Source organism: Thamnophis sirtalis, unplaced genomic scaffold (genome assembly GCF_051295495.1).
Source record: "Thamnophis sirtalis isolate CommonGarterSnake01/CBP01778 unplaced genomic scaffold, rThaSir2_p1.2 scaffold_2, whole genome shotgun sequence".
Lineage (NCBI taxonomy): Eukaryota > Metazoa > Chordata > Lepidosauria > Squamata > Natricidae > Thamnophis > Thamnophis sirtalis.
The window spans coordinates 85,111,380-85,136,413 of NW_028261382.1; the positions used below are offsets into that span (position 1 = coordinate 85,111,380).

Below are 25,034 nucleotides of genomic sequence, written 5' to 3' on the forward strand. Positions count from 1 at the left end.
AGTCCTGGCCTGTGGATTGCAGGTTTGGGAAAGGAATGAACTTCAAGGAGGAGGCAAAGCAGGGGTGGAGGAATGCAATTGTGAGTCTGACCATTTCTAAAGAAACGTGGAAAGGTAAAGAGAAAAGGGCTCAGCCCAGCAGGAGAAGACAAATCGGACTGTTGCATTGCAGAGATTCTTCAAAGAGCTGCTTGGAGAAACCACTCTGTAAGGAAGGTAGGATCACCATTTGGTTGGACCCCCTTTTTACAACCTTTTGTTGCATCCATTGTTGCATCCAAACGAATCCATTGTTTGCTATGGACCAGTTTTTGCTGGAAACCAGAAGCAGCAGCAGCTGGTTTCTGACAAAAACATCATGAATTGAAGTCGTGTGAGCATGGGGCGGTGCTTCTTGTACACAGTGGGGGCAGTCTCTTTGTGAGGAATTCATAACTTCAAATAGATGCTGTGCAGCTGGTTATACATTTGAGGACTCCTATTTAGCCGAGAGAGAGCTTAGACCTCTCCAACACTGGACAAGTCCTCTCAAAGCTCCGGGAACAGAACTGATAGCTCACCACCATACACCGTACTTAAGATATCATTCTCAAGACATCCAACATGACCACCTTTTCCTGAAGGAGAGGAAACCACAACCCTTGCCTGCTGCCGCCTCTGTTTCTTTTTCCCTCCTGAGTCCCGCTGGCGTCTCTGCTCCTCCCACAGAACGAGCTGTTGTCTTGTTCCATTCCGTTTCACAGCTCCAAAGAGCATGTCCCTGTTTGGCTACTTTCAAGGCACCAAATCGTATGATCCACCTCAGCCACCAATGAATCAGGAAATTAGCCAGGCTAAAGAGATTCGTAAAGAACCAGGTGCCGAGTCAAATACAGGTACTCCTCAAGTTACAACCACAGTTGAGCCCAGAGTTTATGTAGCTAAGTGAAACATTTGTTGCGTGAGATTGCCCCATTTTACGACTTGCCACAGTTGTGAAGAAGTGAATCAGTCAATTGCCAAGCCTGTGAATTTTGATTATGTGACGGGGGGATGGGGGACGGGGGACGGGGGACTGCAACAGTCGTAAGTGTGAATGATGGTGGTTAAGTGACTTTTTCGGTGCTGTTGTAACTTTGAACGGTCACTAAATGAACTGTTGTTAAGTCGAGGACTCCCTGTAGTCAATCCATTTTGTTCACAGTAGTATCAGCTGTATTCATTGGCAAGATCTTCTAAATTAAAAGTGCGATCCCCACTTCTGCAAGATGTATCCCCTACTGATATCATAACTTGGTAAGTGGGCTGGGACTGAATATTCCAGTGTCAAAATACCCCTTTGCCAGTGCAAGGCCAGAAATGTTATTTTCATGTACAGGGATTTTGAGCATGAAGGAGCACCTCATATCTTTGCTGAGGAGAGAGGGATTTCTGACTTCTGCTACCTGCTCTGTTCCATTGTGGGAAGTTACCATCCAGCCCTCTCCCAGAAAAATGAAATATCCTAGGAAATATTGAAAAGGAAGAATATTTCTCTGGATGTGAAAAGAAAGAAACATGCTTTAAAAGACAGAAGAGTTGCCTGTAGCTTCCTGCCCATCCCCACTTTGTCAATAGGCCATTGAGAAAGCCAGGCTAGCCCACTTTACATAATAAAGACTTCTCCACTGCAGCTGCAGGGGGAAGGGATATTGGAACGTTGCTCAACTCTCCACATGGCATCTGAGAACTCATCACAGCCTAGAGAGTACCCCTGCACGGCCCCATGGGAGTCTGACAACCAATCAGAATACATTTCTTACACAGGAACAGGAAACAGAGAAGTGGGACTAAACAGGGTATAAAAAGCCTAGCAAGCCCCTCCTTCAGCCTTTTTTTTCTTCTTCTCCACCAACATTGAAGCACGTGATCATCTTTTCTGTTCAGGGCTCAAGCCATGTGGCCCTGTCCAACAATAAACCATCTTTCCAAGCAGCCTCCATGTCTCCAGTGTCTTTTTCCCCACTTGGAGCTGAACCCAGAAGGACATTTCTTTCAACACCATCATAGCACCACACTTGTAAAAGATTAAGAGATTCCCTATTACATAAATGCCAGCACACTGCCATTTGCTTAAAAGGCAATGGTGGCTTGCTATCATAGCGAGCATTCAATCACCAGGAAACAATAGCAGTGTTTTCCCTTTTGTTTTTGCGATCAGGAGGGGAAGGTGGTCCGTTTAGCACTGAACTCAAGGTGGGGGGGAGAGGACACACTTAGTTACCAGCCCACAAAGAAGCCCCCATTGGCTTGCAGTTTCTGCCTTCAACAATTGGCCAGAAAGGGCAATCGCTGATTGGCTGGCTGTTCCCTGCACACAACAGATTCATCAGAGACGCTAGCGCTGATTCTGATGGCTTGGAAGTAGTCAAAACAGCCCGATGAGCCTTAGATGCCTGTTTTGCTGGCATCAGAAGGATCGAGAGGTAGAAAAACAACTTGAAGTGCTCCGGGACAAGGTATAGGGAAGCAGCTGAATAATTAGGAGCAGATGAATTAATGGGGTGTGATAAATGAGAGCGAGATCACCAAGAGCTGCTGGCAACCAAAGTAGAAAATGTTAACCTAGAGGGGAGAGTGCTGTGGCTTGGTATACAAAAAGTCCTCAACTTGCCACCAGAATTGGGACCAGAATTTCCACTGCTGAGGAAGGCAGTTGTTAAGGAAGCCGCACCCGATTTCTGCCACAGTAGCAAATCACTGCTGTTCATTGAACCAAGGAGTTGTTAAGCGAATCCAGCTCCACCCTCATTGACTCTGCTTGTCTGAAGCCAGCCGGAAAGGACACAATTGGTGATCACATTATCCCGATGCTACAAACATCGTAAATAGATACCAAGTGCCTGAGTTTTGATCATGTGACTGTGGGGATGCTGCCAACAGTGGTAAGGGCAAAGACTGATCTTATTTTGCAGTACTGTTGTGACTTTGAATTGTTGCTAAATGAATGGTTGCAAATTGAGGGCTACCTGTAAGGTAGTTTTGTAAGATGCCTCCTTATGTGCAATCAAGCATCATATTTTTTTGCAGGATATGCTGCACTCTCTGAGCAATATTAGTTATTTGAGCTTCTGCTGGTCTCATTTGCATGATTTTACTAGTTGCATGATCTTGTATGTAGCAAGAAGTTGGTATTCCTGATCTTCTCTACCTTCTCCCCAAGTGTTGCACCTGGCAGTTGATAGAAGAATTGAAGTCCTCCTCGTGGGAAGCAGAGGAGATGCTAGGGACATCCTGTTGATCATCTGCCTGGGATGAAAGCAAACCAAAATGGTAGTGAATATGGATAAATCTGGGTAACTTTCAAAAGATGTTGGGAAGAGACAGGTGGTTAACATGACCTAGGGCAGCCATGTCCAATCTTGCCAATTTTAAGACATGGGGACTTTAAATCGAGTTGAATTTCACAGGTCTTGGTTGGTCACCCTTGACCTAGAATTTGGGTATCTGGTTAAGATGAAAAAAATGAGAGTCTTTCTTTGCTTAGCCTGAAATTGTTGCATTCAGTGGGATATCCTTACGCCTTGTCAGCTTGTGCATTTGAACTGGAGATAATCTTCAGCAGATAAGATTTCTTTTGTTTGACATGTTTGCTGTAACATGTGTTCTAATTGTATGCCTTTCATTTTTTTTTATACCTACATTGTGGAAAAGGTCACTCAAGAGCTAAAAAGGAATGCAGGGAGAAAGGGGTTGGGCACAACAGAAGAAAAAAAACATAAGCTGTTTATGGAAAGTAAGCAATTTAAGAAGAGCCAAGGTATGTGGATAGCAAAATTCACTGGAGGGGAAATAACAACCAATCAATCAGCCAAAGGCAGACAAGAGCGACTTCATCATTTCACAGACTGTTTACCTTTGGCAGCTTCTCTCATTTTTGAGTTGCAAACATTTTGTTTACTGTGCCGGCTAGGAATTGTGGGAAATGTAGTCCTAGCATAGTGTGATGGTACCAAACTTGGCTCTTTCTATTCATTTTTTTTTGGTAAAAAAAAATTGCATAGAAGGTTTTGAAAGATGATTGGACAAATCCAATCCAGGGAAGAAAAATCGACCAATCAGTGCCATTGCATCGGAAGTCTTGGCCTAAGGCAGGATTTTTCTTTTTAAGTACTTAGTAGACTTCAAATGGCATTGGGACCACAGGGTACAAAATTTCCATATTAGAATATTAAAGACTCCTATAGAAAATGAGAGGGAAGAGGGGAAAAGTCTGCTAGAAAGACTGTTTTCATCTTGTGTGTCTTCTAGCAATCACAATATAAGCAAAAGCAAAGATACCTCTTGCACTTTAAACTTGTCTTAAAAAATAATGTAGAAACAGGTTTCCAAGCGTTAAAAGCTGGTTCACACAACATGCAACACTTTGATCAGCTTAAAAAATTTCCAAAATCATGTGCAGCTAGTGTCACCCTTGGTTGGGTTGAGTTGGGTTGCAATTTTGCAGCTTACTGTGTTTTATGAATCCAAACTGTTTCATTAGTTTCCAGTTCAACATGGAACTGGAAAACTAATTTCTAGGTTATTATGCTATAACTTAGAAAATGATCTAGTAAACAGGTTAGAAAGATTGTGTGAATCCAACTCCAATTACCAACATAAGAGATAGCAAGTTAAATTGTTATTATTTTCTGGCTAGATCTCCAAAGTTGCTTGCATGTGGCTTTACCAAAAGATCCCGGACTGAGTCAACAGATGGTAATTTTGATGTCGTGTTTTGTCTGGACATCATATAAACCTCAAGCAGAGCTTGCAGGAGGCAGACCTGTCGGCACCTCCCTTTCTCGGCCGGCCGTCTCCCCCACTTCAAGGTGCAACGTCTTCGTAACACGGAGGCTCTATTTTGCAGCCCAGAACCAAGCTGATGCGCACGGTTCTTCTCCCCCAATTTGCACGTTTCTCTCGTCGTCGTCGTCCCCCCCAAAACCCAATAAGGCTGGATTACCCCCAACATCGCGACAAGCCTCGCTATTAATCTTTGATCAGAGTATCGCTAGCATATTTGCACCCTGAAGTCTGGATATTTTAGGATTTGGGATTGTTTTGCACAACTCTCTCTCTCTCTCTCTCTCTCTCACACACACACACACACACACACACACACACACAAACACAAACAAAAACACACAAACACACACAGACACCCTGCTGAGGATCCTCTCCCGTTCCTCTCACGCCGCCCGGGACAGAAGGGCAAGTGGGTGCGGAGAACTCCAGGTAGGGAGGCGGTGTGCAATTTGCAAAAGCCCCCCCCCCTGCCTTTCGGAGCAATTAGCTCCGCTCCTCTCCCACCCTTTCAGGCGACCCGCGGGAGGGGGGGGGACGTGGGGAGGCGGCGCGTGCCGTCCGTCGGCGACACATATCATTACAGCTGTCTCTCCCCCGTCCTCGCCCCCCCCCCTCTCTTCCACCCGCCTGGCAGCTGCCAGCGAGCGGCGCAACAAAGCCAGTTTTGGCTGCCCCCCCCCCTCCTCCAGCCGCCGGCCCGCTTTCCCCGCGTGCCCAAACTGAGCTAAGCAGCCAATTAGCGCCTTGGATGCCTAACCGCGGCCCGCCCTCCCCCACCCTCTCTCCCCTCCCGTGGCCCGAGCTCCCAAGTGCGGGCGACGGCGCTAAAGCAGCCCGGCGGGTGAAGAGACCGTGGTGAGCTGCCGCGGGCGGCGCTGGCCCGGATTTGTGCCCGGGTGATAGTGGTGGCGGTAGTGAGGATCGCCGGGCAAGACGCGGAGCCAAACAGGAGCCAGGTGAGGGCGGCGCGAGAGGAGCGTCCCGGCGGCGCGCGGTGTGAGGAGCGGGCGCTCCCTGCGCCCTCGCGGTCCCCGTGCAAATGCAACGCAGGGAAGGGAAACGGGCAAGCAACCCCGGTCCTTACGGGTGCCTAATGCGGGTGGGGGGGGACGGAGGGGGGAACCGACGTTCCTTGCAGGAATTCTCGCTCGCTCGCGGGCGCGCAGCAGAGGATTTGGCCACTGCGCGGGGAATCCGTGTGTACAAAACAAAAGGCTGGGCGCTCACGCAAGCACGCTTGGCCGGGCGCATTGTTGTGCGGCTGCCTTCCCGACACGGGAAGTTTGGTCGGTGTTCAACCTGCTCGGTATTATTATTTTTTCTAAACCCGATTTACTGTATGCTCCGAATGCAACATAATCTGATCGATTATGAACCAGAAGCCTAGCGGCTTCACTCAGTCAGCAAAGGGTGAAGGGTTGTGTGACTGCAGCTAATTTCTTGCACGGCGGGGATGGTCTTCCAGCTGCTGGGAGTGGGACGGGGGGTATCCGGGACGGGTGACAGAAACCCCGCTCAGCATTGTCAGCCGTCTAGCAGTGATTAAGGGAGTTGCGATCCGAGGCGTTCAAAAGTCCTGCTTCAGCGTTCCATACACGGGTCCTCCTGACTTCAAAGGGTTCACGAGACAAGTCTGCACACGTTGCAGTGGGAGTGCTGGACGCCATTCAGATTGATGCGGGGGGGGGGGAGAGCAGAATTACAGGTAAGCGATTGAGCACCTGTTTTGCATGTATGAGTGTGTTGAGCTGTAATCATCTCCACTTGGCTCTGGTAACAGGGGAGGTGAACATTCTCTCTGCTCGACCTTTTGGAGAGCTTTCCGCATAATGGAAAGTCCTGGGGGGGGGGGAGAATAATGTAATTGGGTAAACTGTACCTTTGTAGGATGCTACCATAAGTTCTCTTGAGGCATCATACACACATGGTACTCTAAAAAGAGATCAGCCCATGTTGCTCCATTGGATGTCTAAAAGCCCAACCAGACTGTTTGGCCTTTCAAATTCGAAGAGAGAGTGAGGAAGAAAAAGAGGGAGAGAGATTTGTTCATGCTGGTTTCAAGGGAGGCTTTTGCACTTTTCCCCTCTCTCCATGTGCCTGGGCATTATTTCTGGTAACCACGCACGGCAACATCAAGCCAGTTGGCTTGTTCTGCGCAAGACTGCCTCTCTCACATGCCGGAGGAAATGAAAAGCTCACATATCACTGTGGCCAGGAATAAATGCACCTGGAATGCAGCCGCTGATGTGGTCAGCAGTGACCATGTGGACCTTATTAAAGAAAGGCTGATTGGATTCTTTGTGTGGTTTTTTGATGCTTTTGTGTGTCCTGGGTGACGGAAACCGAATCAGTGCTGCTGACTGCTTGCATGATGGACCTTGAAGCATCCCTTCTGGTCTTGCACATGGCATATTTCAGGGATCCGAAGACACTTTTCAGTTTCTTTCTTCAAACACAGTTCCTTACTGCAAACAGGCTTTACTCCCGAATGACCTGGCCAAATTGTAAAATGGAATGTGTCAGAGAGAACAGTCATTTTGATTTAGGTTAATGAGATGGAAATGCTAATGACATGACGTTGAATTTCAAGTTTGTTTTGATCTTGCTTTAAAAAAAAAAAGAGTGCCCCCCTCTTGCAAAATAAGTGTGGCCCTCAATTTGGAAAGGTTTTCTGAAAGGAAATTTCAATTTATATTCCTTCCCAATCTCCGGTACATTAATATTATTACATAAATACCAAGCCCATTGCATTGATTAGTACTTGAACAAAGACGAGAGCTCTCTCATTGAGGGAGCTTCCGAATAAGCCCCATGGAATCAAACAAGATTTACTTTTGCATGAGCATTGATCACCACAGATATGTGGTGGTGGGAATTTTAGGAAAGAGCTGTTAACCTGGAGCTTGGCAACTTTTTCAGATATCTGCGTGATTTGGATTATTTTGTTAAAAAAATATGTATTAATGCAATTTATGGTTACGGTGAGGGCCCAGGTTGCTGCACCTCGCTTGCTTTTCATTGTGAAAAAAGTGGAGATTCTTGTAATGAAATGCTTTCATAAGTGCCTCTAGATCAAGTCAGGGTTTTCCTTAGCATCTTGGGAGTGGCTAAAAGACATGTTTTATGTGGCTCATAGATTTTTTATCTATGGCGCTTTTGCTGTTCTCTGAGCTGTTTGCTTGAAGGCTACCGACTGTCATCAGTGCAAGCGATTGTGGGGTTTGCTCCCGGTTCCCGGTAGCTTGCCCTGCCAGTTTTTGGTAGGGTGTGGTTTTTCTTGTTGATGACTCCTTAGAGCAGTGGTCTCCAACCTTGGCAACTTTAAGACTTGTGGACTTCAACTCCCAGAGTTCCTCTAAAGCTGGCTGAGGAACTCTGGGAGTTGAAGTCCACAGGTCTTAAAGTTGCCAAGGTTGGAGACCACTGCCTTAGAGTATTGTTTTTTAACAGATTCATATTCTTCCTTTCCTCTCTAACAGTGTTTAAGTTAGCATAAATAACACACCCTCCTCCTGTTTTTCTCCCAGAACAACAACCTTGTGAGGTGGGTTGAGCTGAGAGAGTGACTGGCACCAGAGTTTTCCCATTGCCAGCCGTCATTCCTAAGCAGTGACGTCTTGTCTAGTTCAATTGGACTACAGAATAACTAGAGTCAGATGGGACCTTGGAGGTCTTCTAGTCCAATCCCCTGCTTAGGCAGGAAACCCTATTAATGTACTGGAGAAACCCTATTAATGTACTGGAGAAACCCTATTAATGTACTGGAGGTTTCTTCCTTGCTTAGTTTCCATCCATTGTTTCTTTATGTTTGTTATAATGTAACGTACACGGATAAGCATTATTTAAGCTTTGTTTTCAGACCAACGTTGTCCAATCTCTTCTTAAAAACCTCCAGTGTTGGAGCATTTGCAACATCTGGAGACAAGTTGTTCCACTGATTAATTGTTCTCACTTGTCAGTGAATTTCTCCTTAGTTCTAGGTTGCTTCTCTCCTTGGTTAGTTTCCATCCATTGCATCTTATTCTGCCTTTCAGGTGCTTTGAAGAATAGTTTGACCCCTTCATCTTTGTGGTAGCCTCTTAGATAGCAATAGCAATAGCAGTTAGACTTATATACCACTTCATAGGGCTTTCTCTAAGCGGTATACAGAGTCAGCATATTGCCCCCACAGTCTGGGTCCTCATTTCATCCACCTCGGAAGGATGGAAGGCTGAGTCAACCTTGAGCCGGTGAGATTAGAACCGCCGAACTGCAGATAACAGTCAGCTGAAGTGGCCTGCAGTACTGCACCCTAACCACTGCGCCACCTCGGCTCTCAGATATTGGAACACACTGGAGGGAGATACATGGCTACAATCTGCTTCCCGGTATAAACACTATAGCAGTGTTTCTCAACCTTGGCAACTTGAAGATGTCCGGACTTCAACTCCCAGAATTCCCCAGCCAGCATTTGCCAGCATTTGCTGGCTGGGGAATTCTGGGAGTTGAAGTCCGGACATCTTCAAGTTGTCAAGGTTGAGAAACACTGCACTATAGAAATAAAAAAATCTGAGTTCATAAGACCCATAGATGGACACTTCTAAGATACCAACTCCTTGGAAAATTTTACTTTTGTGATTTTTTTTTTCATACTGTTCTTAAGCAGGATGTTTTTGTTTCATGTAATTTCATCATCAACGGCCCAGAAGTGAAGGCGTTTTTAAAAAAGTTTCCTGGCTAGCTTCTTTTTCTTGTAATGGGCCAGCAAACAAATAAACATCTTTCAGTGGGTTACATTTTGCAAGCTTTTTCATGGTGACTTCAGTTATAAGGAGAAAAAAATACTTTGGGGCATAATTTTAGCATCACAGCCTATTTGATTTGATTAAAGCAATCAGTCAACCAAAGCAAAGCTTAAATCATGCTTATCCATATAACTTTGATTGATTTGATTTGATTATATTTATATGCCGCCCTTTTCCCCCGAAGGGGACTCAGGGCGGCTCACAATTCAAATCAGGGAAGGGGAGTATAGACAAAAAATGAAAGACAAAACATAGCAATACATAATTTAAAAACACACAACAGTCATACCATTCGAGATGGGGGCAACAGCTCTTTAGCCCCAGGCCTGTCGGAACAGCCAGGTTTTAAGGGCTTTGCGGAAGGCCTGGAGGGTGGTGAAGGTTCGAATCTCCACGGGGAGTTCGTTCCAGAGGGACGAACTGTATAACTTATAATGTATAACTTACATTATAACGAACATAAAGAAACAATGGATGGGAACTAAGCAAGGAAGAAACCAACCTAAAAATACAGGTAATCCAGTGGTGGGTTTCAAACATTTTTGGAAGCTCTTCTGTAGGTGTGGCCTGCTTTCCGGGTCCACTGGTGGAACCTCTTCTAACCGGTTCGGTAGATTTGACGAACCGGTTCTACCGAATAGGTGCGAACTGGTAGGAACCCACCTCTGAGGTAATCCTTGAGTTGCAAATGTAACGCAGCTTGGCAATTACTGTAAGGGGAAAAAAATTCCTGACAGTGAGAACAATTAATCAGTGGAATGACTTGCCTCCAGAAGTTGCAGGTTCTTCATTGCTGGAGGCTTTTAAAGGGAGCCACTTGTCTGAAATGGTATAGGGTCCTCTTGAGCAAGGTGTGTGTATTACTGTAGAAGGTCTCTAAGGTCCCTTCTGACTCTGTTATTCTGTATTCTGAATAAGAGGTGCAAGTGGTTAGGGTGCAGTACTGCAGGCCATTTCAGCTGACTGTGATCTTCAGTTCAGCGGTTCAAATCTCACCGGCTCAAGGTTGACTCAGCCTTCCGAGGTGGGTGAAATGAGGACCCAAAATGTGGGGGCAAGTTGCTGACTCAATTTGCTAAAAAAATCTGTAAACCACTTAGAGAGGGCTGAAAGCCCTATGAAGCGGTATATAAGTGTAATTAATTAATTAATAATAATAATAATAATAATAATAATAATAATAATACGTTACGACGTCCTAGGCCCCTGGGTGGGGCCCGACTAGTAACCAATGCCAAATCCGGCGAAACAACTGGCCGCTGTGATACAATTGTATAAGAAGAAGAAGAAGAAGAAGAAGAAGAAGAAGAAGAAGAAGAAGAAGAAGAAGAAGAAGAAGAAGAAGAAGAAGAAGAAGAAGAAGAAGAAACTTATCTCCAAATTATTCTGAATCTTCCACTTCTTTGTAGCCTGGCTTTCCATTTCATGACTTGATTTACTTTATCCCTACAGTACAGAATGCAGTGGTCACGTTGCATCTTGCCTTGAACTAATTTGTGAGGATGAGAGCCAGGAGTGTACAGAACATTTTGATTTTGAAACATTTTGCAGTCGAAAAACCCTGTTTTGGATTCTGGCAAATTCACAGGAAGCCTTCCGTACTGTTCCAGCCAACTCAGACATATTCTGAGTCTGAACGCCGCCAGTGAGGTCAGAACAGCATTGGGATACTTGCCAATGGTTGGAAGTTCCATCCAGACATGAAACATTGTTTAATACAAATTGCTTTGCAAGATTAACACCATTCTACATTGCCTCTCCTTTCTTTTGAAAGGAACCATCATTACCCAAGTCTCCACTCCAAGGCTGTCCAACCTTGGCAACTTTAAGACTTGTGGACAATGCTGGCTGGAGAATTCTGGGAGTAGAAGCGCACAGGTCTTAAAGTTGAGAAGGTTGGATACCCCAGCTCTACTCCAAGGAAAATGTTGGGATTTGGGAATGGAGCTTGGTGTATTTTGTACTGATGGGCTTTTCCAACAGACAGGTTGCTAAGCATCTTCATCTAGAGCACAGGCAAATTTTGATGGCCGATGAATATGCTTAGCATTTTTAGTCAACAGGATCAGAGTGGATTAGCAAAAGGGCTAAAGAAAGAAATTAGTAATGAGGGTAGGTTTTGATTCCCCCCCCCAAAAAAAAGTTTGACCCCTTCATCTTTGTGGTAGCCTCTTAGATAGCAATAGCAATAGCAGTTAGACTTATATACCACTTCATAGGGCTTTCTCTAAGCGGTATACAGAGTCAGCATATTACCCCCACAGTCTGGGTCCTCATTTCATCCACCTCGGAAGGATGGAAGGCTGAGTCAACCTTGAGCCAGTGAGATTAGAACGGCTGAACTGCAGATAACAGTCAGCTGAAGTGGCCTGCAGTACTGCACCCTAACCACTGCGCCACCTCTGCTCTTAGATATTAGAACACACTGGAGGGAGATACATGGCTACAATCTGCTTCCCGGTATAAACACTATAGCAGTGTTTCTCAACCTTGGCAACTTGAAGATGTCCGGACTTCAACTCCCAGAATCAACAGGATCAGAGTGGATTAGCAAAAGGGCTAAAGAAAGAAATTAGTAATGAGGGTAGGTTTTGATTCCCCCCCCCCCAAAAAAAACTATTCTAAACTTATTTTAAGGTATACATTACCATATTCCTGAAATACTGGTGGGGCGATGGGGACTACCTATTCTCAGCAATTGAGATCCATAAGAAAGAGATTTCGGGAACACCTGTAGTTTGGAATCTCTAGTTACCTGAACGTTAGCTGTAGCAAACTTTGGCACTCAGAATTTCTGTAATGTAATATTTGGTTTGCCTTTGAAACCTAAAGCTTCCTATTCAGATCCATGCCGAGCTTTCAATTGCCCTGTTGGAGAAAAGGGACATCTAAGACTGCATTGTCTAGCGGTGGTTCCCTTGGAGTTTCTGCTGTGCAGAGGACCTTTTTCACTGGAGATATCAAAGTGTCTCATAATACACCTCATTTGTTGTGTAGCCTGACGGTGGCTTCTACCCAAGATCTTAGCAAAGTTGTGTGGGTTTTTGCTAATTGTATTCTTAGACATGTTTCTCTTTGGCTTTCCTCCCCTCCTTGAATGCCAACAAAATGCAGACAATTCAATCTAAGCTTTTGTGATGGAGTTTGAAGGTTGTCCAGAGGAGGACGCAATTGTCTAAGCCAGTGTCTCTCAATCTCGGTAACATTAAGAAGGATGGACTTCAACTCCTAGCATACTGGCTGGGGAATTCTGGGAGTTGAAGCCTACCCATCTGAAAGTTGCTGAGGTTGAGAAACACTGATTACCAGTCATACTGATGTTGCCAAATGCAGGAATGGAGCTTACACCATCAACGGTAAGAACTGAGAACAACCCTTGGAGACCAGACCATCCAGAATTTCTCACAGACTCATACTAGATGAATAGCTTTCACTTCCACATGCTTTCTAGGGTGCAGTTTGCCAAAGATAACTAGGTTTCCATGTTTCAGTCCCTCTGATTGGCTCAGTGTGGCTTGCACTGCTGCTTCAGAACCTTTCTCAACTGCCTGCACCTTGTGCGGTAGAGTCCTTCTCTAGGGACTCTGGTGGCACAGTGGTTAAAATGCAGCACTGCGGATGAACTCTGCCCACAGCCTGGCGTTCAATTCTGACAGACTCAAGGTTAACACAGCCTTCCAAGCAAAAGGAGGATTCAAATTGTTGAGGGCAATATGCTGGCTCTGTAAATCTCCCAGAAAGTGCTGTAAAGCACTAATGTGTTGCATATAAGTCTAAGTGCTATTGCTATTCTCTTTGCTGGGAATCCCAAGTCGAAAGCCATACTTGGGAAGGTAAGCTTTTGAAAGAGCTGTCTTCCAGAGGACGTGACTGCTTTAATACCTCTAGGAGGGCTGTTTTGTTCTTGAAAACCAGCTTGGTGAAAGGGGACACGAATGCTTAGCATGGCCCTATAGCATGCAGTCATTTTAGCTGGGGAACATGCATGTACAATACATGCAGTGTCTCTCTATCAGGCTTGAAAATAATTTGTGGATCTCTAAATATTCCACATTAACTCTGCTGGAAATGGTACAACCATTTTCCTTATGCAGCTGATGTCAACTTCTAATCGAACCTGGCAGAAACCATTTTTCTATTCCTAAGTTGCCAAACAGAGGGGGGCAGTGGTGGGATTCAAATAATTTAACAACTGGTTCTCTGTCCTAATGACCAGGTAGGTAGGCGGGGCTTAGTGGTCATGTGACCGTGTGGGCATGGCCAACTCAACATTACTCAGGTCAATGGGCACTTTGCCTTAGCTGTTACAATGTAATAAGGGTTAACCGGAAAGGCAGTTTCTGTAAGCAGGGCAATAAAGATTAAGCTAGAAACAACACCAGAATGTTTCCTTCCTGCCTTCCTTACAGGATTAGCCCTGTAAAGCGGAAAAAAAACAGAAGAAGATTTCTTCCAACAACCGGTTCTCTGAACCTCTTAGAAAGTTAAGAACAGGTTCTCCTGAATAGGTGCTAACTGGCTGAATCCCACCACTGGAGGGGGGGCGGGGGAGAGGAGGAAATGCATTGCTAGACAAAACACAGAGCTTTCTCGTGGGAACTAAGGTCATCTCTACAGGTGATGGATAGAGATGAGGAAAAGTGCCCGGAAAGGTTGCCAATTAACCTAATTGACCAACGTGACCTGGGACTTTTGGGGAGGAAGTTATTTCCATTTTAATTGTACTGAAACTGCAGGAAACATTTAGAGTTGGTTTTACGTTTAATCGTGCCAATATGATGTGCTCAATAAAGAATTTCTTTGAGAGAGATCTGAGTCTCGGAGTTCTGATTTGCTTGGTCTCATTAATCAGAACCTTGACAGCTCAATCTATAACACTCAAAAGCCACTCAGAGTCACCATGAGTGAGTTGGGCAGCCATATACATTTTCTTAATAAAGAAATAAACTTGGCACTCCTGTGCATTGCATTCCACTTAAAAGTTTCAAATATTAACAAAGCATCTCAATGGGACATTTTCACCGAATTACCTTTTCCCCCCCTTTTCTTAAAAATATGAGGGTGGTTGGGGGTGGTGGCCCAGCAGGAGCCATTGGAGCTGCAAACAGACTCCGACAGCGAGGGGCCTTATGAGTCAGCTCTGAAAGATGTGGAGGACCCTGGACAGGGTTCCGACTCCGAGCAGGGTGCAGAGAGGCTGGTTGGCCACCAGGAGGCACCTGAAGCATGGAGCAGCAGTGAAAGCCAAAAGGAGTGTGCTCCTGACATCAGGCCTTGGAGCAGTGAGGAGGAGACAATAGAGTTGGTCCTGGATGCCCGGCAACGGGAGGCAGATCGACATAGAGAACAGCTGCGCAGGTACAGAAGATAATTGGACCCAGGTGGTTGTAATTAGGCTCCTCTCAAGATAGTATTTAAGGAGAGACTCTGGGAGGAGTCTAGTTGCAGGATTCAACTTAATTATCAACACTGGAGAAGCTGTTATCTGTATCTGTCGAAATCTGGGTTGCTGCCAAGGTTCTTTATCTGTTTGTTCATGTTTGGGTTTGCAGCCACCAAGATTTATGTTTCCTGCTAATAAAGAGTTGTGACATTCCAGCTAAGCTTGTCTCAGCATTCATTACTGGATGGAGGAGGGGGTCAGAATAGTTGGGTGACCAACTCTCATGTCCCTTGCACTTTTTCCATACCTTCTCTATGGGTACAGCCATCTTGCAATGGCAAATCCAGTCGGAACCTTGGAAATAGGGACCATCTATTCCCAATTACATCTTTCTGTTCCTCCAGGGAAAGGAGCTTGCTGGGTCCTGTTGATTAGGAAGCTTCACTTGGTTCCTAGGCAGATGTGCTTTTTCTGTGGTGGCTACTTTGTTGAATTTCTCCCCTGAAGTAAATTTAGCTTCATCCCTTTTGTTTGCCCAGAAGTCCCTCAAGATCTGGTTGTGCCATCCATCCTAGGTCCCCAGGGGTTGGTGAAATATTGAATAGCTCCCCTGTTGTTATTATGTGGTTTTTATTTTAGTTTTATGCTCTTTATAATGTAAGAATATTAACAACAACAAACTGGCTCACAACACACCTGACATCATTATGTGGGTGTGGGGGAAGTCTGCTTTATTGATATTGCAATACCAGGTGATGCACGAATTGAAGAGAAGCAACTAGAAAAAATAAATATTGTGATTTACAAATTGAAGACGAGTGATTGTGGAAGAATAAATCAATGGTTGTACCAATAGTAATAGAAGCCTTTGGAACAAAGGAGGGCTGCCTAGATACATAGAAATTTTGAACTTATTAGACCTGAATATTCTAACATTGCGAAAAATCACCTTACTTGGAACTCTATATATACTCAGAGGTTACCTAACAGCTCTTAGGTTCTTGGTTAGGACTTCAACTATTTTTTACCAGTCCCAGATTGTGAATCGAACTGAAGACTAAATCTTAAATTATAATAAAGGTTTTTAATATATTGCTATTTAGCTTTGTTGTACATGACTCAGAGCCCCCTGTTTGGGAGATGGGCAGCCGTATGCCTTGGAGGAATAAAATAAATCAGATGAATAAAAAACAGAGCGAATGGTTTGGGGAGCCCTGAATGAAGCAGGTGTCTTTTTTAGAAGATACCTGCCGTGCGACTGTTCTTTCAGCCTACTTCTCATTCATCCACAGATGGGCTTTTAGGCAGCCAGATCTTTATCTGGCTCCTGCTGCTGCTGTTACTGTTATAGAAACATGCAGATGGAATTGATGACGGGGTGGAGAGAGGTGGGCAGAAGGATTGTTTCTCAGGTGGAAAAATTAAGCGGCATAATAGCCTGACTGCAGCACACGACCAGTCTCCCCATCCAGGGTACTTTTCTCCAGAGCTCAAATCCAAGACTCAAAACACATATAAGTTGGTGAGTTGCAAGCTGCCCCGCGACTCTATCTGCGCCAAGATGGCACGCTTGGTCCCTCTCTGTCTTGCACATCCTAACTGTGCTGTACTGTATCCTTTATCCTAGCAGCTTGCTCGCTGTGGAAACCACCCAGCTCTCTGCATGAGGCAGCCCAGTCCTGACAAGATACACTCCAGTTTGGCACTGTGCGCTGCTAAATTTGGCTTGTAACTCACTGCGCTTCCACCCACTTACCTTAGTCACTCCATTCTGGCAGGCAGGACTGGAGCATAGTGGGAGGCTGATGAATGCTAGTGTTCTTGGTTGGAAACAGGCTGTTGAAAAGCTACTGGTTAGAGGGGAGTTAGGTGGGTAGCGAGGAAGAGAAGAGAGAATAAGAGAGAGCAACTAATGAAGGGCCTGAAGACTAAAACATACAAAGAACAATTGCAGGAATTGGGTTTGTCTAGTCTAGTGAAAAGGAGACCTAGAGGGGACATAGTAGCAGTGTTCCAATATTTGAGGGGCTGCCATAAAGAAGAGGGGGTTGGCCTATACTCCAAAATACCGAAAGGCAAGACAAGAAACAATGAATGAAAACTAATAAAGGAGAGAAGCAAGCTAGAACTAAGGAGAAATTTCCTAGCAGTGAGAACAATTCGCCAGTGGAACAGCTTGCCTTCAGAAGTTCTGGGGGCCCCTTCACTGGAGGCTTTCAAGGAGAGACTGGATAGTCACTTGGCTGGAATGATATAGGTTTCCTGCTTGAGCAGGGTGTTGGACTAGAAGACCTCCAAGGTCCTTCCATCTCTGTTATTATTCTGTTATAGCAATAGCAGTTAGACTTATATACCGCTTCATAGGGCTTTCAGCCCTCTCTAAGCGGTTTACAGAGTCAGCATATCGCCCCCACAGTCTGGGTCCTCATTTCACCCACCTCGGAAGGATGGAAGGCTGAGTCAACCTTGAGCCGGTGAGATTAGAACTGCTGAACTGCAGATAACAGTCAGCTGAAATGGCCTGCAGTACTGCACCCTAACCACTGCGCCACCTCGGCTCTGTTATTCCATTAATCTTGCAGACAGTACAGCAAAGCAACAAAATCTTTCTTCAATGCCGGAGGTTTCGCTAGTAGGCTATGTTTCCCATGTTTATTTTATTTGTGGAGTTGAGCCAAGTGTGACAGTACCTTGTTAATGTTGGCTAATTCTTCAAAACTAAGAGGGATGCTGGTTAGGCCCTGGGTGAAAGACCAGGATTTTATGCTGAACTGGAAAATTGAGGATAAAAATCAACCTTAGAAAAGAAAGTAGCAAACCAGTCCTTATTCAGAAAAGAACCGTGGTGGCACAGTGATTAGAATGCTGTTGTTAGATACTTGTTCTAACTAGAGTGGTTTCCACCAAGGTCCTCTGTTCCGGTGGGAACAGAGGTTTAATCCTATTGGTCGAAGGGTCTGACAGCTCCCTATAAAAGGGCTGCTGTTAGACTCAACCTTCGCTGGATTGTTCTCACTTGTTGTACTTAATAAAGAGCTGTTGTTACCGTTAAGCCTGTGTGTGCCTATCCATTACCCAATCTAACAGCTGTATTGCAGGCTGCTCACTCCAGGAGTTCGATTCTGAGCGGCACAAGGTTGACTCAGCCTTCCATCGTTCTGAGTTGGTAAAAGGAGGAGTGAGATTGTTGACTCTGTAAATCACTTAGAGAGCACTGTAAAGCACTGTGAAGTGGTATGTAAGTCTTAAGTGCTATTGCTGTTGCAATTACTCTACTAATAAGGAAATTGCATGGATGCATCCATAAAATATCCGGATAGTCTCTCTCCTTTATCCAGATGCAGTTTCTGTCTGTTACATTTCTTTTTCTATGTTCTTATATGTATTCCCTCCCCCCGCCCACCCTCCCAAGATTGGGTTTTCGGATCCATTTTATTTTCTTGCTTTCAGTAGAATGTAACTGTAGTGTAGCTGGTACAGGCTGCATATGCTGACTAAGGAATTCTGGGAGTTGAAGTCCACTTCTCTTAAAGTTTCCAAATCTGAGAAACACTGAGATAGTCCAAAGACTTCCTTTTAGGGGGTCCTGCCTCCTAGATTCAATTCACAATTCGGCAGATGTTTTTCAATCTGTCACTCCCCAAATTAAATGAGAACAGTTGCCTGCATTCTGAATGGCATTCCATTTTCTGTGAAAATATGTTGGTTTCAGCCATGATTCAAGTTTATTTTTATCTTTTTTTCTTTTGTTAATGCTTTGCTTTTTGGTTTAATATTTAAAACAATTGCATTGATTAATCTACTTTCTAAACTATGTTGACCCCCCCAAGAAACAGAAAGGTCGAATATAAATATGTTAAGGATTTATGAGCCTTTAAATTAAAGATTCAGTGCTTGCTAGATTTGCTCGTTGTAAGTCTTAATAATGAGTTGTTCCTTGAGTAATGTTTCTGATTTGCCCTTCTCTCCATCTCTGTTCCTATGGCGAGGAGGGCTTTTAAATTTTACAATTTCTCATTCTTATCATTATTAAGTAGAGAGAAAAGTGGGGAATTAGCAAACAAAGCTTCATTTCTTGCAGGGAAAGAAGCAAATAGTAAGGCAGGAAAGAGAGAAAATTGAAAAGCCATTTATAAGCAAAAAAAAATTAAATCTACCAAGAAATAATAAATGGATATTAGACCCTAAGGCAGTATTTCTGGGCAACTTTAAGGTGTCCGGATTTCAATCCCCAGAATTCCCCACCATGGGGCTGACTATGGAATTATTGAAGTTGAAGTCCAGATATCTTAAAGTTGCCAAAGTTGAGAAACACTGCCCTAAGAACTCAACTATAAACTAGGAAGCTATGGGAGGATGCTGAACACCAGCTTTGGATCAGAGCGTAGGGGAAGAAAAAGTTGCTGCTGTGTTCCTTAGTTATTTTGTGGTGGCAATTATGTTTGTTTTTCCTTAATATTGTATTGATAACTATATTTTAGAAGGGTGGTGGTGTTTTCAAGTCAGTCTTGACTCCTGGCAACTACATGGACAAACCTCTGCAGTTTTCTCGCAATACTTTTCAGAACTGGTTTGCCCTTGCCTTCTTCCTTAGGACTGAGAGGGATGAAGTAGTCCTAAATCACCCAGCTGGATTTATTCTTACATCAGGTTCAAAGAATCAGGACTGTCTGTTAGATAGATTGTAGCATAGAAGATTGTTGTGGCCCAGCAGGAGCCGTTGGAGCTGCCGATGGACTTGAGGATCCCTATGAGTCTGCTATGGAAGATGTGGAGGACCCTGGGCAGGGTTCAGACTCAGATCATGGACCAGAGAGGCTGGTTGGCCACCAGGAGGTGCCTGAGGCATGGAGCAGTGGGGAAGATCAAAGGGAGTTTGTCCCTGACGCCAGGCAACGAAGGGAGGAGAAATGGAGCCAGCAGCTATGGAGACAGACTCATAAGAGATAATCAAGCCCAGGTGGCTGTGGCTTGGCCCCTCCCAAGAGAGTATATAAGAAGAGGCTTTGGGAGGAGTTCTTTTGCAGGACACAACCGTTCGTAGTAATCTGGAGAACCCTTTGTCTTGTCTGCCTTGTGTTCCCGTGTCTGTTGGAGTCTGGGTTGCTGCCAATGTCTTGCCAGTGAATTGTGTCTAGGCTTTCAGCCAACAGGAGCCGAGGTGGCGCAGTGGTTAAATGCAGCACTGCAGGCTACTTCAGCTGACTGCAGTTCGGCTGTTCAAATCTCACTGGCTCAAGGTTGACTCAGCCTTCCATCCTTCCGAGGTGGGTAAAATGAGGACCCGGATTGTTGGGGGCAATATGCTGACTCTGTAAACCGCTTAGAGAGGGCTGAAAGCCCTATGAAGCGGTATATAAGTCTAACTGCTATTGCTAACTGCTAATTGCTGTGAATAAAGAGTGGCAAACAGCTAAGCCTGTGTCTGCGTTCATTACCAGACAGAGGGGGGCCAGAACAGAAGATTTATTCAACCCTGTACATGAATCTAGTCAACTAAAGTTCAACACTAAATTGGTGCCAGATAAGAGTCAACAGAATTCAAGAGGAGTTGGACTTGGAGCAGTTTTGAGAATGCAGCAATTCTAAGCTGATGACAGGTTTAACTCCACTTCCCCCAGCTGTGCCTACTCTTCTCCTGTAGTTTAAGGCTGAACTAGAATTCACAGTCTCCAGGTTTCTAGTCTGGTGCCTTAACCATTAGGCCAAACTGATTCTGAAAATTATTGAGAGTTAAAGTTAAAATTCAGACTCTTAAACATTCCTCTGGCCACAGCCCAACGCAGAAGCCTAGATTCAGCTAGTTTTTCTTGCCAATGAGCAGTGTGATTCCCCTAAAATGAGGCATATCAAGAACAGTTAATCGTTTTGATGCTAATTTCTTATTGGCAGATATGGAGTGGTTGGGTTATATTTCCAAAATATATGCCAGCAGTACATGTTTCTGTTTTGGTGCAATCTAATCAACCACAGCAAACCACTCTGGTGGTGCCCTCTCTCTGTCTCTTCTCTTGCATAGATGCCCAGCTCAACCTGTCCACCACAAAATGATGCAGAGGCTTTGCCTGTCAGAGAATATTTTGAAGGAGAATTAATGTTATATTTCACCCAGATACACGATGGGTGCATTTGGCCTGCTTCCATATTACATAAGCAAGTAAATGCTGTCACTGCTTCTAATTTGGGATGAAAATTGCCGAGTCCATTTAGAACTTATACATGATATTTATAGGCCATTAATGGAGGTGGTAGTGTAACCAGAAGGTTGCTGCTGTAGCAGGAGGTTAACTGGCATTGTAAGTAATTCCATGTTTAACTGTAAATGGTTTACAGGATATTGCTGGAATTAATTTTCTCAGTGAATGTTCCCCGGTCATTGTGCACTTCTAAATTTCACGATAATTGTTCACTTCAGTAGACAATTGAAAAAGGAAAATGCATGTCTCTTAATAGGCCAAGCTAGCAGGGAAAAAATAATGAAAGTCTAAAGTAATTCTGAGGCAGAAAAATCCTTCCATTGTTATCTTGATTCCATCGAAATAATTGTTTCATAGGAATAAGTAATTGATCTCATATTAACAGATGCCAGGGTATTAATAGACTTGAAGTAGTTGCTAACTGTTTTCCAAGTACAATTAAGGAAACTAGTTTTAACTTATCAAGCCCACCATGCCTATTTAAGGCATCTCTTAATGCATCACGATGGCAAGGCATTAACACTCCAGAGTCAGGATAGAGCTAGGCAGCCTATAAATAATGTAATTGATTTCTTAATTTATGAATTAATAAGCTCTGCTAGTCAACAAGCTACATTGACTAGGTTCTCACAGCATGCTCAGCCCAAATCAAACAAACCACACACATAGCAGCATTCAACCACAATTAGCCTATCCATATCCCATGTTAAAAAAAAAAAAGGATTGTCCCATCTCTATGCCAGAGTGATCGTCATTGGATCATGGGGATATGGTAAATTTTCCAGTGGGAAGAGCAAAGCATGTCAATAGTGAAAAGGAACCTGAATTGGATTGTGGGAAGATTCCTCCGTGGACTGATTCCATGGCCTAAATGTGTTTTATAACTCAAGGCCTGCCTCCCTATTCTAGAAAGGTGGTTGTCAAATTACTTTGAGGTGGAAAGGGAGAGCGTGCAAAGAGAACCTAGTTTCCATGACAACCTGGCTCAGCTACTAATTTCTCAAATCTAAAATTAAAAGGCTCTTTTTCCCTACCCACCTACCCCTTTTATACTTCAAGTGGGTAATTTGCAGTAATGATGGGTGGGGGAGAATGGGCCATTGGCTCGCTGTGAACCGGTGGCCCAGGAGATTTCCAAGTCCTTAAATGCAGACTTTGCTGTAGAATTCCTCCCTTTGGAACAATGTTAGATGACAGCCGTTTCCTGGAAAAGGAACTCAGATTCAAAGTAGTGGCTTCTGGTCCTTTTCCCTAAGAAAGTATCTTCCCACCCCACCAACTGCATTTGCCCCCCCCCCCCAAGAGATTGTGATGCTGCAACACAGCACATGATGTTCAAGATCTCTAGACCCCAGGCTAGCCCATAAGATATGACGGGGGAAACATTTTAAGGGCCCAATCAGGACCCCAGAGAGTAGGGCACACTGCATCTGGAGGAAAGGCTGAGGTTGTCTTTGTTATTTTGAAATGCAACCATTCTAGAATTCATACTGCAGAGCTTTTATGTATTTCAAAAGTCCAGTTGATGTGGTGGGGGATATCAGTGCCATGAATTAAGGTGACATCTTTCAGCAGCCATGGTCCAGAACTGGCCTCCAGAAGTTGTGAATGCTCCAACAATGGAAGTTTTGAAGAACAGATTGGATAACCATTTGTCTGAAATGGTATAGGGCTTCCTGCCTGAGCAGGGGGTTAGACTAGCAGACCTCCAAGGTCCTTTCCAAGTCTGTTATTATTTTATTCAGAAGGCTATGGAGAGCAAAGGGCAGAGGGGCTTATGCAGTCTCAGGTTTCAGAGTATTTTCTGTACTTTCTGAAACAGGAGAAAAACATATAGTAAGTGCCAATTTAGTTGTAGCATCAGTTGGCACACTGGCTGGAACAGGGCAAGGCTCCCTGTAATTAAATGGATGGAAAACAGCTCCTTTCTCTGGAGCATTTAATTCAGTCTCCCAGACACCCTTTTCCCCCTTGCTACCATAGCTAATGCAACTGATGGAAGTAGATATAATGCTTTGGGGATAAATTAGTGACAAAGCTGAGATTTAATGCACTCTGAACTCCATAGTGGTAAGAAGGGGAGCATCCCTCGCAGTTAGTGGGAGTAAAGTTCCCTTGAGAGCTCGGCATCCATCCAGCTGTCCACATGGATTTCTTTCACTTCTGTTTCCAACAATGGACACCTTCTCGGTTCAACTGATACCGCAGTGAGGGCTGTGCAAGTCCCAGCTGTATGTCCCATACTTTCATAACTAAGATTGGTCAAATAATCCACAAATGGCTGGGTTTGCACAACAAATCCATAAACAGCGGACAGAAAAGCCCCTTGTGGCTGGATTTGCAAAGATGCTGAGTCAGAACTAGGCAAGAAACATGATGGCTAGTAGTAATGGGGGAAATGAGGCATTGTTGGACCTGATGAGAACGTTGTGAATTGATGCTGAAAGATGCAGGGCATGACCACACAATGCTATGGGTGCAAAATTCACTGTGGCTGTGATTGCATGTGGGGTAATTTGAACTAATGTCATGATGAAATCTCTCTCTCAATTACTTGATCCATGGTGTTGCAGTGGTTAGAATGCAGTACTGCAGGTTAATTCTGCTGATTGCTATGCACAGTTTGATATGCACTGACAAGTTGACTCAGCCTTCCACTCTTCTGAGGTCAGATAAATGAGAACCCAGATCGTTGGGGGCAGTATGCTGACTCTGCAAACTGCTTAGATAGGGCTGAGAAGCACCTTGAAGTGATATATAAGTATTGGCTAAGTAAGCTATTACTATTGCTACTTGGAATTTTCCTTTTCCTGTGAAAGAGATGCAGTTTCCTATCTTCTTCCCAGGGTGCTTGAGATTTACTTACTTTTTAAAAGCTTATGTTGATCGTGTTTTGAGCTTAGTTGGAAGTGGGAGGAGAGACTGTGCCACTGTTGTGTTTTGGTCCAAATTCTCTTCAGTTGAGAGAATGTCAAGTTCAATGAACTTCCAGCTGTTAAGATATAATCGTGTCTTAAGTGTTCTCCCTAACAAATGAGTTTGTAGTGTGTGTGTGCAGGCGTGCAAGCAGAAGCACAAGCTTTATAATGCTAAGAACAATTGATGTTCTTTGACCCCCATACTCAACATCCTTCTAGAATAGAGGATGTCAGCCGAATGAATGGAGATGATGAATTAGAATGAATGCGGTTTTGTGTAACGAAGATCTTTGTCCACGTGGAGAAACAATTAAGCCTCTGCCCTTTCAATGGGAGCTTCACTGTATATTCTTCTCATGAATACCCCACCAGAAGAAGATGAGAGAAGAAGGAGAGCAACTGCCAAGATGAAGTCTATATTTTGGCTTCGATTTCTTATCATCACTTTGATGAAATTACTTGTCATCCCTTTAGTTCAAATATACAAATGTTCTCTCTTTAGTAGGATGAATCTTGCAGAGATCCCAAGGTGTTCCAGAGATGTTGGCAAAGTAATTGGTGACACCTTGAAAGCTCTCATTCCTTTCCTCGTGGCCTGCATGGAGATTGTAGGCTTATTTATCATGTAAAAGTTGCATTAAAGCAAACAATAACGGGTGGGGAGTTCACTAAGGCCTGAAAAAAACTGGTACTATTTATTAAGAAAATGTATATGGCTGCCCAATTCATTCACAGTGACTCCAGCCGGTTTGCAGAAATAAAAGTCCAATGTCTGGGCGTCCTCCTGGATACGCGACTTAGTTTAGAAGAACACCTGATGGCCGTGACCAGGGGGGGCTTTTACCAGGTTCGCCTGATACGTCAGTTGCACCCCTTCCTGGATCGGGATGCTCTGTGCACAGTCACTCATGCCCTCGTCCTTTCTCACCTGGACTACTGTAACACT

General features: G+C 44.4%; 1 protein-coding gene across 2 annotated transcripts in view; it reads left to right on the forward strand.

Moving 5' to 3' along the window:
• The first annotated feature begins 2,390 nt into the window (after window positions 1-2,390).
• The window catches only part of LZTS1 (leucine zipper tumor suppressor 1), a 36,364-nt gene continuing 13,720 nt past the window's right edge, over window positions 2,391-25,034 (forward strand). The window contains exon 1 of one of the 2 annotated variants that reach the window (XM_014055718.2): window positions 2,391-2,903. The gene's annotated coding sequence lies outside the window, so the exon portion shown is untranslated. Of the gene's footprint in view, window positions 2,904-5,610; window positions 5,763-25,034 lie in introns of those variants that run through there. The other variant, XM_014055717.2, reaches the window with a different exon arrangement.